The sequence below is a fragment of the Eubalaena glacialis genome, chromosome 8 (assembly GCF_028564815.1).
Source record: "Eubalaena glacialis isolate mEubGla1 chromosome 8, mEubGla1.1.hap2.+ XY, whole genome shotgun sequence".
Taxonomy (NCBI): domain Eukaryota; kingdom Metazoa; phylum Chordata; class Mammalia; order Artiodactyla; family Balaenidae; genus Eubalaena; species Eubalaena glacialis.
In genome coordinates, this window is record NC_083723.1 from 16,006,116 (window position 1) to 16,019,002 (window position 12,887).

Below are 12,887 nucleotides of genomic sequence, written 5' to 3' on the forward strand. Positions count from 1 at the left end.
TTTGAATCCTGACAAACACAGAGTGAAGAACCAATGTCTCTTTCAGTTGTAAAATCAGAGAATGCAGTAGGTAGAGTATGGTTGATTGCTATGCTGGGAAAGCTTGCTAAGATTTCTAGCACATTCAAACCCTTTTATATGGCTACAAAATTTTATTTATTCCTTCCTAATCCTAAAGTTCTATGGTGATAAAGGCTGGATCTTGTAGCTATGGGATGAAATAGCATCAGGGTCATATTTTCAATTTTGGTACAAATTCGAATTTGCTTTCAGCCCAGTTTCTTTTATTTTTAGCTCAATTTCTTTTATGATTTGGGCATATAGGCCTTTGATTATTTACCTAATGAAGTATATTATTGCTCATTACACTTTTGTCTAGCTTTGCATTCATTATCCTTTCAGATACATAGCTGTGTCATGTTGGAGTGTATAACCTGTAGGAGGCATGTCCCATCCTTCTTATGACATCCAGACCACCTCCCCCATCACACACTCCTACCCTCCCCGTCAGATCCTTCCTTCAGCCTGTCTGGAATAAAACAGTGACCCAAGACAGACAGGCCCCTGCTCTCAGAGAGTTTACCGCCTACTAAAGGGCAGAGGGACATTAGCAAAATAAGCACACTACATTCGTACAATTACAAACTGAAATCAGAGCTGTGAAGAAAAGAGAGATGTTTCAAAAGGAGGTTGTAGACCATAGTCGTTATAAACACAGACTCTAAAGCAAAGCCATGGCCGGGCCATATTGGAGGCTAAAGCAAAAAGGAGAAAATCAGTAATACTGTCTTGTCTTTATTTAAACTTTTGATATTTCTTCAAATGGGTGTTTTGCATTAATTAGTTTTTCAACTACTGCTTTAAGATATGATTTATCTCGATTACTGAGTTTTTTGGCGCCCCCTGAAATTTTGTACCTAAGGCCAGTGCCTTACCTCACCCTCGTCCTTCAGAGCCCTGCTCTGAAGCCAAACTACCTGAGTTCAAGTCCTGGTTTTGCCACTTACTGGCTGTGTGACATTGGGCAAGTTGCTTATACTATGTGCCTTAGTTTCCTCATCTGTAAATGGGGATAATAACAGTACTTCATAGGGTCATTAGGAGGATTAAAATAAGTTAATATTTGTAAAGCAGTAGAGCAGTTCCTGGCACAAAGTGTATTTAAGAAGTGTAGTAGGGAATTTCCCAGCAGTCCAATGGTTAGGACTCCGCACTTTCACTGCTGAGGGCCTGGGTTCAACCCCTGGTCGGGAAACTAAGATCCCCCAAGATGTGTGGTGCAGCCGAAAAAAAAAAAAAAATGTAGTAAAAGAAGATGCCTCTAGACTGTTTCAAATACTGAATGAGTGATTATGAACTGGATCCCATATGTCTGCATTCACCAGGCAGGTTCCCCCCGCCACCCCCATTTTTGCTAAATTTATTCATATGCTCAGGACGGTCTCATAGCTAACGTGGTTATATGTTTTAAAAATGAAGGACGTACTCATTACATTTCCTCTTTCCCCCTCTTATTGTTTTTTACTCTGAAATAAGCAGGGAGATGGTGGGAATTCTGGTCCACCATCACCCACAGGTAACTGCCTCTTTTGGACCCTTTCAGAGACATGGAACACCCCCTGGACTTGTGTTTTTTTCTCCCACTGAAGCAATTTCAGCCATCTCTGCATGATTACAGTGTTGGTTTATGGGCTGCTGACAAGCCCAACTTTCGTTTCTTACCCTTACTTACTCACAAATTTTTTGGGTAGTCTTTGCAGAGCACTGCACACAGATAAACAGGCCCCACTCACAAATAAACACAAATAAAAGGGGGAGAGGTGATTGGGAGGGAAGGACTGGGAGTTTGGGGTTAGCAGATGCAAACTAGTGTATATAGGATGGATAAACAACAAGGTCCTACTGTATGGCACAGGAAACTATATTCAATATCCTGTGATAAACCATAATGGAAAAGAATATGAAAAAGAATATATATATGTATAACTGAATCACTCCGCTGTACATCAGGAATTAACACAACATTGTAAATCAACCCTACTTCAATAAAATTTAAATAGATAAACAAACAGACCAGCCCCTTGTCAGGATCCCCACTTACAAAATCCACTGCTTCTCTTCCGGTCTTTGGGGAAACTCATGGCTTTCTGCTAGCATTTATTTTTAGTACCATTTTACATTCCACTCATGGTGATTCTACAAAGACTAATGTGCTTCTTTTTTTATTCATGCAAAAGCACTTTTTTGAAGACAATATCATCCCCTTATCTTTTATGGCAAGGCTGTTGTGTTTATACTTCAGTAGTACAAAAAGTAAATGGAAAAAAATTCCTAATTAAAAAAGTGGAGAAATGCAGTGTAAATTAATTTTACTTCTTCAAAATATTAATGTGAAAGTGGCTAAATACAGTTTCAATTTTTAAAAAATTCTGATGTGCACTAATTTATTCCATAAGACTGGGGTCAACTATAAGCAGGAATTTAATGATCTGTACAGATTTCCGACTAACCAGGTAATATTTTTGCTGCAGTAGATTCTGTATAATAATTGCCCTAAGGAAAATAATGTTATACCATGGAAGAAGCGAGCTTTATCTCATAGTGAATAAATGGGTTCTTTCCTATTTTACTCTCAAGCTTTGAATGAACAGTTTCTAGCTAGAGGGCCACTGGACTGGAATTAGTGTTCCCCGTTGATGAGCTCTATTCATATTCTGTCTGAGATTATGTGTAAGGCTCTTTCTGTCTCTTATAAAGAACCCAAATAAGCTGAACTTTAAATGCATTGTTCCAATTGAAATAATAAAGCATTAAAAATGAAAATGTTTCCCTTTAAGGATATATGTTTAGTGGTCACACTTATTAAAATGTAGTTAAACTTAGAGTATTTGTAATGAAACCCTCAATAATTTAAAAAAAATTTTTTTTAATTGAAGTGTAGTTGTTTTACAATGTGTTAGTTTCTGCTGTAGGGCAAAGTGATTCAGTTTTATATATATATATGTACACACATATATATATACTTTTTCATATTCTTTTCCATTGGTTTATTACAGGATATTGAATCTAGTTCCCTGTGCTATACAGTAGGTCCTTATTGTTTATCTATTTTATATACAGTATTTTGTGTCTGCTAATCCCAAACTCCTAATTTCTCTCTCCCCCACCCCCTTTCCATTTTGGTAACAGTAAGTTTGTTTTCTATGTCTGTGAGTCTGTTTCTGTTTTTGTAAATAAGTTCATTTGTATTATATTTTAGATTCCACATATAACTGATATCATATGATATTTGACCTAAATAGCCTTTTATGGTTATTTAAAGAATACCTTTATACGGAAAAATGTAATCAAAAGTCCTTATTTACATCTACATTCTCTCTGGAAGCTGTGGGATTCTCAGGCCCCAGGGCCAGTAGCCTTGACTGAGAGCATGTGGTTGCCAATTGGAAGAGAATTGCTGTGACTACACAGTGTGCCTCTCTGCCACAGCAAAATTAAAGGATTGCTGGGAGAAAATTCTCCATAGGTCTCTTGCACGTCTTGGAAGCAGAGGCACTGGTTACCCTTTGTTCCAGACTCTGTTTTTGGTGATGTTTGTATATGAACCCCCTGAAGAGGCAGAGAAAGTGTTTCCCTCTAGAGCGAAGAGCAGGCACGCTTACAGCCCATTATAAAAGATTCAGGTTCCCTAAGCTCAGGGTCCCTCTCCTGTAATGAATCTGCTGAGTGTACAAGTGTCACCTGGCCCTGTACATGTCACTCTGTAGTAACTGGAAGCTTGGGAGCCAGGGCAAGAAAATGCTGATACTCTGGATACTCTGGCTGTTACAGTTGCTGAACCTAATAAAGTCTTGGTCTTTGACCCAGGAGTCTCGTGTCCTTTATGGGCATCTCAAAACTGTAGCAGGCTAACTTGTTAGCTTGTGAATGAGGGAAAATCTCAGATCCTTTGCACTTATTGGCAGGAATGTCCATTCAAAAACAGATAAAGATGATCGCCGATTTTTTCTCTGTACGGGATCCCAAGGTGATGGTGGTGGCTTTAGGGATAACATGGCCTGGAGTGTAGTGTATGAATGTGTATGGGATGACAGGACATCAATTCTCAATATATAAGGTGGTGTGAGTTGCAGACGATAATTGGTATTTCTCAAAGGGTGAAGGAGGTTGCCTTTTCATGAAGACTTTGTGCACCCAGGGACAGAGAGGATGCTGGATGATTTGGAATTCTTCTCTTTTGGCTCAGATTCTCAAGAAAAACATTATCTAAATTTACCTAGAGCAATGACTAATTTACCACATGCAATGACTGGCTTACTATTGGAGATGGTGGATAATCATAATAATCCTATAACAGCTCATTTTAACCATCATACCCAAGCCTTACCATGTCAGGACACCCAAGTATACATCATTATGAGTGATATGGTAGCAGCATTTCTTCGTGTCTACCTTCCTAGCATGGACACACCTTTAAGAAATGGACCTACCCAAAACTATAATTCGAAAAGATACATGCACCCCTGTGTTCATAACAGCATTATTCACAATAGCCAAGACATGGAGACAACCTAAATGTCCATAGACAGATGAATAGGTAAAGAAGATGTGGTATATATATATAAAATGGAATATTACTCAGCCATAAAAAAGAATGAAATAATGCCATTTGCAGCAACATGGATGGACCTAGAGATGACCATACTAAGTGAAGTAAGTCAGAAAGAGAAAGACAAATATCATATGATATCACTTATATGTGGGATCTAAAATGTGACACAAATGAACTTATCTATGAAACAGAAACAGACTCACAGACATAGAGAACGACTTGTGGTTGCCAAAGGGGAAGGAGTGGGGGAGGGAAGGATTGGGAGTTTGGGATTAGCAGATGCAAATGATTATATATATATTATTATATATACTATTATTATATAGAGGATGGATAAACAACAAGGTCCTACTGTATAGCACAGGGAACTATATTCAGTATCCTGTAATAAACCTAGTGGAAAATAATATGAAAAAGAATACATATATGTATAACCAAATCATTTTGCTGTACAGCAGAAATTAACACAACATTGTAAATCAACTATACTTCAATAAAATAAATTTTTAAAATGAAAAAAAAAGAAATGGTCCTACCAGACTAGAAGGAAATGTCTTATACTTCACCCCAAATGGTTAAGTTGAGGCCACGCCATCCTGAATAGGGGAGCCAGCATGCAGCCTTTCTGCAACCTGTTATTTCACCAGAAAGAACACTGCAGGATTTTTATATGCCATTCCCTAGGTGAAGGCCCAAGTGGTCGATTTCTGTGTGTTTTGGCATAACACATGATGGAAGAGATAAAAGGACTTCACCTAAGAGAGATATTAATAAAAAAAATATACAGGGGACTTCCCTGGTGGCGCAGTGGTTAAGAATCCGCCTGCCAATGTGAGAGACACAGGTTTGATCCCTGGTCCAGGAAGATCCCACATGCCGTGGAGCAACTAAGCCCGTGAGTCACAACTGCTGAGCCCACGAGCCACAACTACTGAAGCCCAGGCGCTAGAGGGCCTGAGTGGTGCAACTACTGAGCCTGCGTGCTGCAGCTACTGAAGCCTTCACACCTAGAGCCCATGCTCCACAACAAGAGAAGACACCGCAAATGAGAAGCCTGCGCACCGCAACAAAGAGTAGCCCCCACTCGCCGCAACTAGAGAAAGCCCACACGCAGCAACAAAGACCCAACGCAGCCACAAAAATTAAAATAAATAAATTAATTAACTAATAAATTTAAAAAAATATACGGGAGTCTTCATGATTTTCTTCTTCACAAGCAGCTAAAGAGATTTTTCTTTGTTGAGATTGGCCAACATGAGGTTGGCCAACTCGTGCTGCCCCTCCCCCCATCCATGCCCATGGAGGCCATGGCAGATCAGTCCTGGCCTTGTAACGCCAGATTGCAGCCTCTGGCTCCTCCCCACAGTCCACCATGAGGCCATTGCCAATTGATTCCATTTGATTCCATCAATTGATTCCAATTGATTCCATCCTAGGATGGCCTAGGAGTCTAAACCTATTTGCTCCCTTTCTGTAAACGTTTATGATGGTTCCTTAGTTTTGAGAATCATTAAGCCCCATTGAAAACAACAATGTGAGGAAACTTTATAAAGAACACTCTGGCACATCTTATACATAAGAGAATAGACTTGTGGTTGCCAAGTACAATGTTGTGTTAGTTTCAGGTGTACAGCACAGTGATTCAGTTTATATATATATATATATATATATATATATATATATATATATGCACACACACGCATATACAGAGAGAGAGAGAATATATATATTCTTTTTCAGATTATTTTCCCTTATAGGTTATTACAAAATACTGAGTTTAGTTTCCTGTGCTATACAGTAGATCCTTGTTGTTTATCTATTTTATAAATACTAGTGTGTATGTGTTAATCCCAACCTCTTAATTTATCCCTCCCTTCTGCCTTTCCCCTTTGGTCACCATAAGTTTGTTTTCTAAGTCTGTGAGTCTGTTTCTGTTTTGTAAATTAGTTCATTTGTATCAATTTTTAGATTCCACCTATAGTGATGTCATATGATCTTTGTCTTTCTCTGTCTGACTTGCCTCACTTAGTATGATCAACTCTAGGTCCATCCATGTTGCTGCAAATAGCATTAAGTAAATGTTGACTATTATTATACAAAAGGAACAGTTTAAAACCTGACCATTTTGAACATGAGGAATTTCAGGAAGGAAGCCAAATTCTGCTGTGTCATTTGGAAAGTGTAAAACAGAGGTCATGTGTGAACCTGTTTCCTAAGAGGTGATGGTGAGAGATTAGGGGGACTCCACCTAGTTGCTAAACCAGGTCAAACTGGGGCTAGGTCTCCACCAAGCTGTGCTGTGGAATCATCCATGTCTCACAGAGGGACAGTGAGATCCAGCTACAAGGTGACCTGCCCTCACCACTGCATCAAGGGTGAGGGCACTGGTGAGACCTTCCACCAGGTTCAGGGCTATTCCATTAGCCTGTATCCCAAAGCTCCAAGGTTTCCTGCAGGATCCAGGAGAACTGGGGAAAGGAACAGGATTCTACAGATGATAAGGGAAGGGACGGTTGGGAGTGTGCCCTGAGTATTGTCACATAGGTTTACCTTCTATACACAGCTGAATCCCCTGGAGCCCTGGGTGAGCCTTGGCTACAGCCCATTCAGCTCTGAGCATCTTTCAGGAGGTGGGGCTGAGATGAGCAATCGGTGGTCGGAGGTTACACAGGTGCCTCCATGGCCCCTGGGAGCACCTGATGGAGCTTCCGGCCTGGATATCTCAGCACCTGTTGAGCAAATGTAAGGTCGACATTCATTACCTTTCTGGTACTGTTCCTTACACTGTTTGCTTTTGGAGGGAGGAGAGGTGTTGAGATCGCTGCTTTTTCATGTTGCCTTGCCTGGGGACAGAGAATAACTTTTTCTTTCCCTAAAGATCCTTAGAATTAGAAAGCTAGAGGCTGAATGAGGGCTTAATCCAATGAATCAGACTGGAAACAGACTCTGATTTCTGATTAAATATGACAACCCAGGGAAAGAGAATTGTGTGTGTTTGTTACAGGAACAGAGAAATGGTCTTTATTTTTAGCCCTAACTCTGGAGACAGTAAGAAGCAATGGGTTGCCAAGGAGACTGATAAACATGGCTCCTGTCTAAACAACTGGTGCCAGTGACAGTGAAGCCCTGTATCATTCAGTATGGAGCACGAATACGTCTCTGAAACATCAGTTTGTTACAGCGGTTGGACCATTTTTGGAAAGACCATTTCAAGTAAAGGTAGAATAATCCTGGTTTGGGTGAGAGCTAATGACCTGAAGGTCATTGTGACTTCCCCAAGAGTCCTAGTTGTGCGTGATCTTTTTAATTAAACCAAAAAAAAAAAAAAAAAACCAAAAAACCACATAATTCAGTTTGTGTAGAATTTCAGCATAATTAGAAATGAAATAATGCAGCATCAAATATATCTTCCTAGGTAAATGAAAAGAGAGCTTTACACAGGAAGTAGAAAAGAAGATGCTAGGCCATATTATATTTTCACGGACGTAGCATTAAACTTAGTGGTAACATTAGGGTATGTGTTGGAAACAGCACGTGATGCAATGTGGAAAGACTGCACAGAGGAAGGCCTGAGTGTATTGTAAGGTGAATAATGTTCAGGAGCTCTTTAGGCTGCCAGGCTGCTATGAAGCCTGGCTCAGGTCGCTTTCAGCTGCCTAACATGTGTTCCTGGCGGATGGCATCCACCCAACACGAGGACGAGCGTTTCTGATTAAGTCATCCTCTAGGCCTGCGAGCCCAGCTCTGCGGAGTGAGTCATTCGTGGAGATGAATGACTCCTCATGTCCTAAGTGGTTTCCGTGTGACAGTTGTGCTCCTGGCGGGGGTAAGGGCTTCAGAGAAACACCCCATGATTTGAGGCAATTACCCAGCGAGGTGCATGGCTGGGAAACGCCAGCACCTGCCAGATGGTGGTAGCAGGAAGCGGGAGCCGGGCGGTGCCTGCTGGCGAAGCTCAGAGTCAGGGCAACGAGCTGCTATTGGCTCCACGGCCACTTTGCACCTGTTAGGGAGGGGGCCAGACCACTGTGTCATTCACACGCAGAGGATTTCTTTCTTTGTCACCTTTGGAGTTAGTGTTATTCTCATCCTCACACTTGGGGAGAAAGGACATCGATTCTCATTCCCACCAAAAAAAAAAAAAAGAGGCAAAGAAAGTCATGAAATTCTTTTCTGTGAAGATGTTGAATAAACAGAGTGAAATGAGGCAAATAGACAAAATAATATGATTTGATGATTCCTCCTGGAGTCTGGAGTCAGGAAATTTGGGGGTCGCTGCCCCAGGGCATCAAGGTGCTCCCCGAGGGGGCCATAGAAAAGAGGCAATTGCCCTGAGCACCTTGGAAGCTGAGTTGTTTCGGGGTCCCCATGGGCCGTGTTATGTTCACCTTCCTTCCAGTGTGTGCCCCCAAGTCAAGCTGGGAGCCCAGCTTGAGAAGCTGAAGATGTCTGAGAAACGCGTCTTCAGCTGTGGCTTAGAGAAGGAATTTGCACCGAGGGAGTTCGTAGTTATGTTTCCAGTGAGACAAAGGAGAATCAAGGGCTAAGCCACGGGGCTTCACGGTGAAAGAATGTGACCCAGAGAAAGAGAAAAGGGAAAACAGTTCTAGGCAATGCAGCAGAAATATTTTCACCCTGTGTGGGTCAGAATAAGCCATTGGGATGCCGTGTGCTCTCTGAGGTGATAGAGGACAACCAAATGCAGAGTCTCCAGGAGAAATGACCCAGCAAAAGAGTGAAGCTGCACATCTAGAGATGTGTGTCTTGTATAAAGCTTGTCCTGTAGATCTTCAGGGAATCAATAGGGAAGGAAAAGGATGCCCAAGACTTGTAGTCATAAGAACTTGTCTACGATGAGCTGCCATAGGAAGATTATGGGCTTTGAACCCACAGGACTGGGTTCAAATGCTAGTTTGAACTCTCACTGTGAGATCACGGATGAGTCATCTGGCCTCTCTGAACCTGTTTCCTCACTGCATAAAGAGAATAATGTGAACACTGAAACAAGGCAGGGCGTAGCAGTGCCCAGGGCAGAGGTGTTCCTGATTCCCCCTTTGGCCTTTGGAATAAGAGACACAAAGGAGCCCTAGAGTAGGGGTGGTGGGGACCCCAAGGGGCCAGTTGTCCTCCTGGAGCACGAATCTAGGGTGTGAGAGTTTGCACCTCCAATCTAAGACCACCACCCACTTGTCTTAGCCTAGGGTCCCCTAGAAGCTGAGTCAGAGACCAAAACTTGTTTGTTTGGAAATGTCATCTCAGGGAGTAGAAATGCAGAAGAGGGGAAGTGAAGCAGAGAAATGGGAAAAGCCAACACAAGGATGCATGATTATATTGGCTGTTGGACTCCCCAGGGACCTGTGAGGGGGTTTACGAGATGCACATCGGACCTGGCGGCCAGGGGATGAAAGGGGGCTGCATTTACTCACTGGCTGCAGATTCCCATTGCTCAAGGGGGCGGCCCACAGCACTAAGTCTCTGGCCGTGCTGGGTCATGCGTCTTGAATGCAGGGTGGACTCCTGGGACTACTGAGCCAGAGATGCCCAAGGCAGGAAGCAGGGGGTCCCTTGTGAGGGACAGGGTGAGGCCGCTGTCCAGGTGCACCTGTGCAGAGCTGCTCCAGGCCTGCAGGGAAAGAAGACCCAAACAGCTGGGGCTGAAATTTGAGGAGCCATTGAGAGGGTTTCAGAGCCCTGCGGAAGACGGGTGAATATACCAACTCTCACAGGAATGTCTTTTTTTGTCCTTCTGCCTAGAAAGAAGGGACATAAATAAATAAATAAACAAACAAGCCAGCCCGCCCGCCCTTGGGCCTTTCAACTCTATGAGTCCCAAAGATAAAAACCAAAACTTACTGAAAATGACTTGGTTAGTAAAATGTGAATGAACAGAGCAAATCAGAGCAATGGCATTTATTGTGTAGACAAGATATGGAGCAGAAGAGAGCTACAGCCAGTGTCTACTTAGAGAACAGCAGACCCAGTGTAGGCAATTGTGATCAACCCAGAAAGCAATGGCATCGGTGTTTGGGCTCCAAGGAAAAGCTGGTGAAAAGCCAAGTTTATTGATCCTTAGTACCATGACCATTAGCTGGGCCGTAAGTGGTTTTTGTAATGATATAAGAAATCTTATTCAAGGTGAAACTTTGGAAGGGATGCCAGAATGGTTTTCTTAGTCTGAGATTTAGAACCAAAGAGAGGACATGGGGAGTCTTTCAAAGAGACTTGGCTCGAGGCAAAATTATAAAGTAGATCAGGTTTGTTTTCAGCCCTTCTCTGCCCACCGGTCCCCCTAACACCCCGACACCCACTTTGCCTGCATCACATTCACCCTTTGGGAACCTAGCATCCCCACTGGACTCTCAGATGCCTCTACTCTGTCAACCAGTCAGTTTTTAATTGATGCTTACCATGGACCAAGAACCTTGCCAGGAATCAAGTGTGACAGCACCTGACATTGTAAATCTTCCCCTGATGTCATCCTCTGGTGCCCAAGTCCTCCCCGCGATGGCTAGATCATTTGAAAGATTAACTTATACACATCATGCCAGACATCTTTCATGCTCCCCTTCAGAGCCTCTCAGCCTCTCCATCCCTTGTTCCAGCTCTGCATGGCCTCTGAGCAACTTGACACCAGGCTACGTCTCATCTCCCACCCAAGGTTCCTGTGTCAATACCACTGCAGGACCCACTAGGTGTCCATGCCTGGGAACGCACAACCCAGAACACAGGGGGCGAACCTTTGGGTGGAGCCTGGGATAACTTCCTCCTTTCCCCACTCCATCCTAGGGCAGGTTCTGAACTGCAGTTTATACGGCTTCTTGGGGGTGTGGTCTGTGGATTGAAAGCCAGTCATGCTCTGCGGCTCAGTAAACTTCTCCACACTGCCTCTCCTTCCTTCTCAACATCTCTCCCCTTGGAACTCATTCCTCTCCAAGAGTGTATTCCCCGATAAAAGAAGAGCTCATTCACTCCTTCCGCAAATATTTGTAAGGTACATACTATGTGCCAGACACTGCCTAAGGCACTGTGAATACAGAGATATTTTATACACAGTACTTATCTGCCATCAGGTATTTTCCCAGGAGCCATATCATTTAATTCCCTTTCTTGGAGGCCAAGAAATCCTGGCCACACGGCTTAGAGCTGGGCTTGCCTGTATGGGTTAGGAACCCAGAGGGGCCAGAAAGAAACGTAATCCCACAGAAGAACAACAGAGAGGCAAAGGAGGGAAGCCAGAGCCAAAAACAGGAGACAGCCCATCTGGGAAGACACACGTGGGAAGAGGCAAGAGGTCAGAAGTCAAGGAGGTCAGGAACTGAATTAAGGATTGGGAATGGATTGAGAAGTGGAGTAGGCGGGCAAAACAAGGCAAAACCATTCAGGACTAACTCCAGAAAGCAAGGATATCAGGAGTTCCTTCCTTGTGGGTCTGGGGCCTCCAGAAAACGAACCCATTTAGCAAACTCTTACTGATGGGGTGGTAGTTCAGAAAGCTCCCAGCTCACAGAGAAAAACAAATAATCGACAATGAAAACATGAAGCCATGAGTACCCTTGTAAACGTACGCATGGGTTCTTTGGGAGAAGGTTGGCAGAGACGTTTTCCTCTAGAGCTGCTCTGTCCAACAGGACTGTCTGTGATGATGAAAGTGTCCTCTTCTGCTCTAGGCAGCCACAGGTAGCCGGGGGTCACTTGAAATGCAGTTAGTGTGACTGAGGAATTGACTTTTTAATTGGAGCTCATTTTAATTAATTTAAATCTAAGTAGCCTCATGTGGGCAGTGGCTACTGTTTAGGGTTAGGGTTTAGGATTAGGGGTTAGAGTTAGGGTTAGGGTTTAGGGTTAGGGATAGCACAGTTCGAGAGGATGGCATCTTTACTGAGTGTCCAGGGGAGATCAGGTGTTATCTAGGCCAGGAGGAGGGTAGGTATCAAGTAGAGAGTGGGAAAAGTGTTCCAGCCAGAAGGAACAGCCAGGGCAAAGCATGGAGATCAGTGTGTCTGTTCGTTAGCTTGTGATAGAACAAGGGACAAGAAAGGGGGCTAGAAAGGGACGCATGGGCTGTGTGTGACAGGCCTTGTCACGTTGACGAAGTCCCCTTTTACTTAGGGTGTGTTAAGCTCTGCGTGTGTTGCTGTGAAAATTCCACATCCATCTCACGTATCCTCTCTCCAGCCCTGGAGCCAGGTAAATTGACCTCATTTTACAGGGAGGAGACTAAGGCACAGAGTTGATTTACCATAACCAATGCAGCATAGCTTCTAAGTGGCAAAGT

At 43.2% G+C, this 12,887-nt stretch overlaps 1 protein-coding gene across 2 annotated transcripts in view; it reads left to right on the forward strand.

Annotated features, from left to right (window-relative positions):
- The window catches only part of NRCAM (neuronal cell adhesion molecule), a 245,235-nt gene that overhangs the window by 131,489 nt on the left and 100,859 nt on the right, over positions 1-12,887 (forward strand). The gene's annotated exons all lie outside the window — the stretch shown is intronic.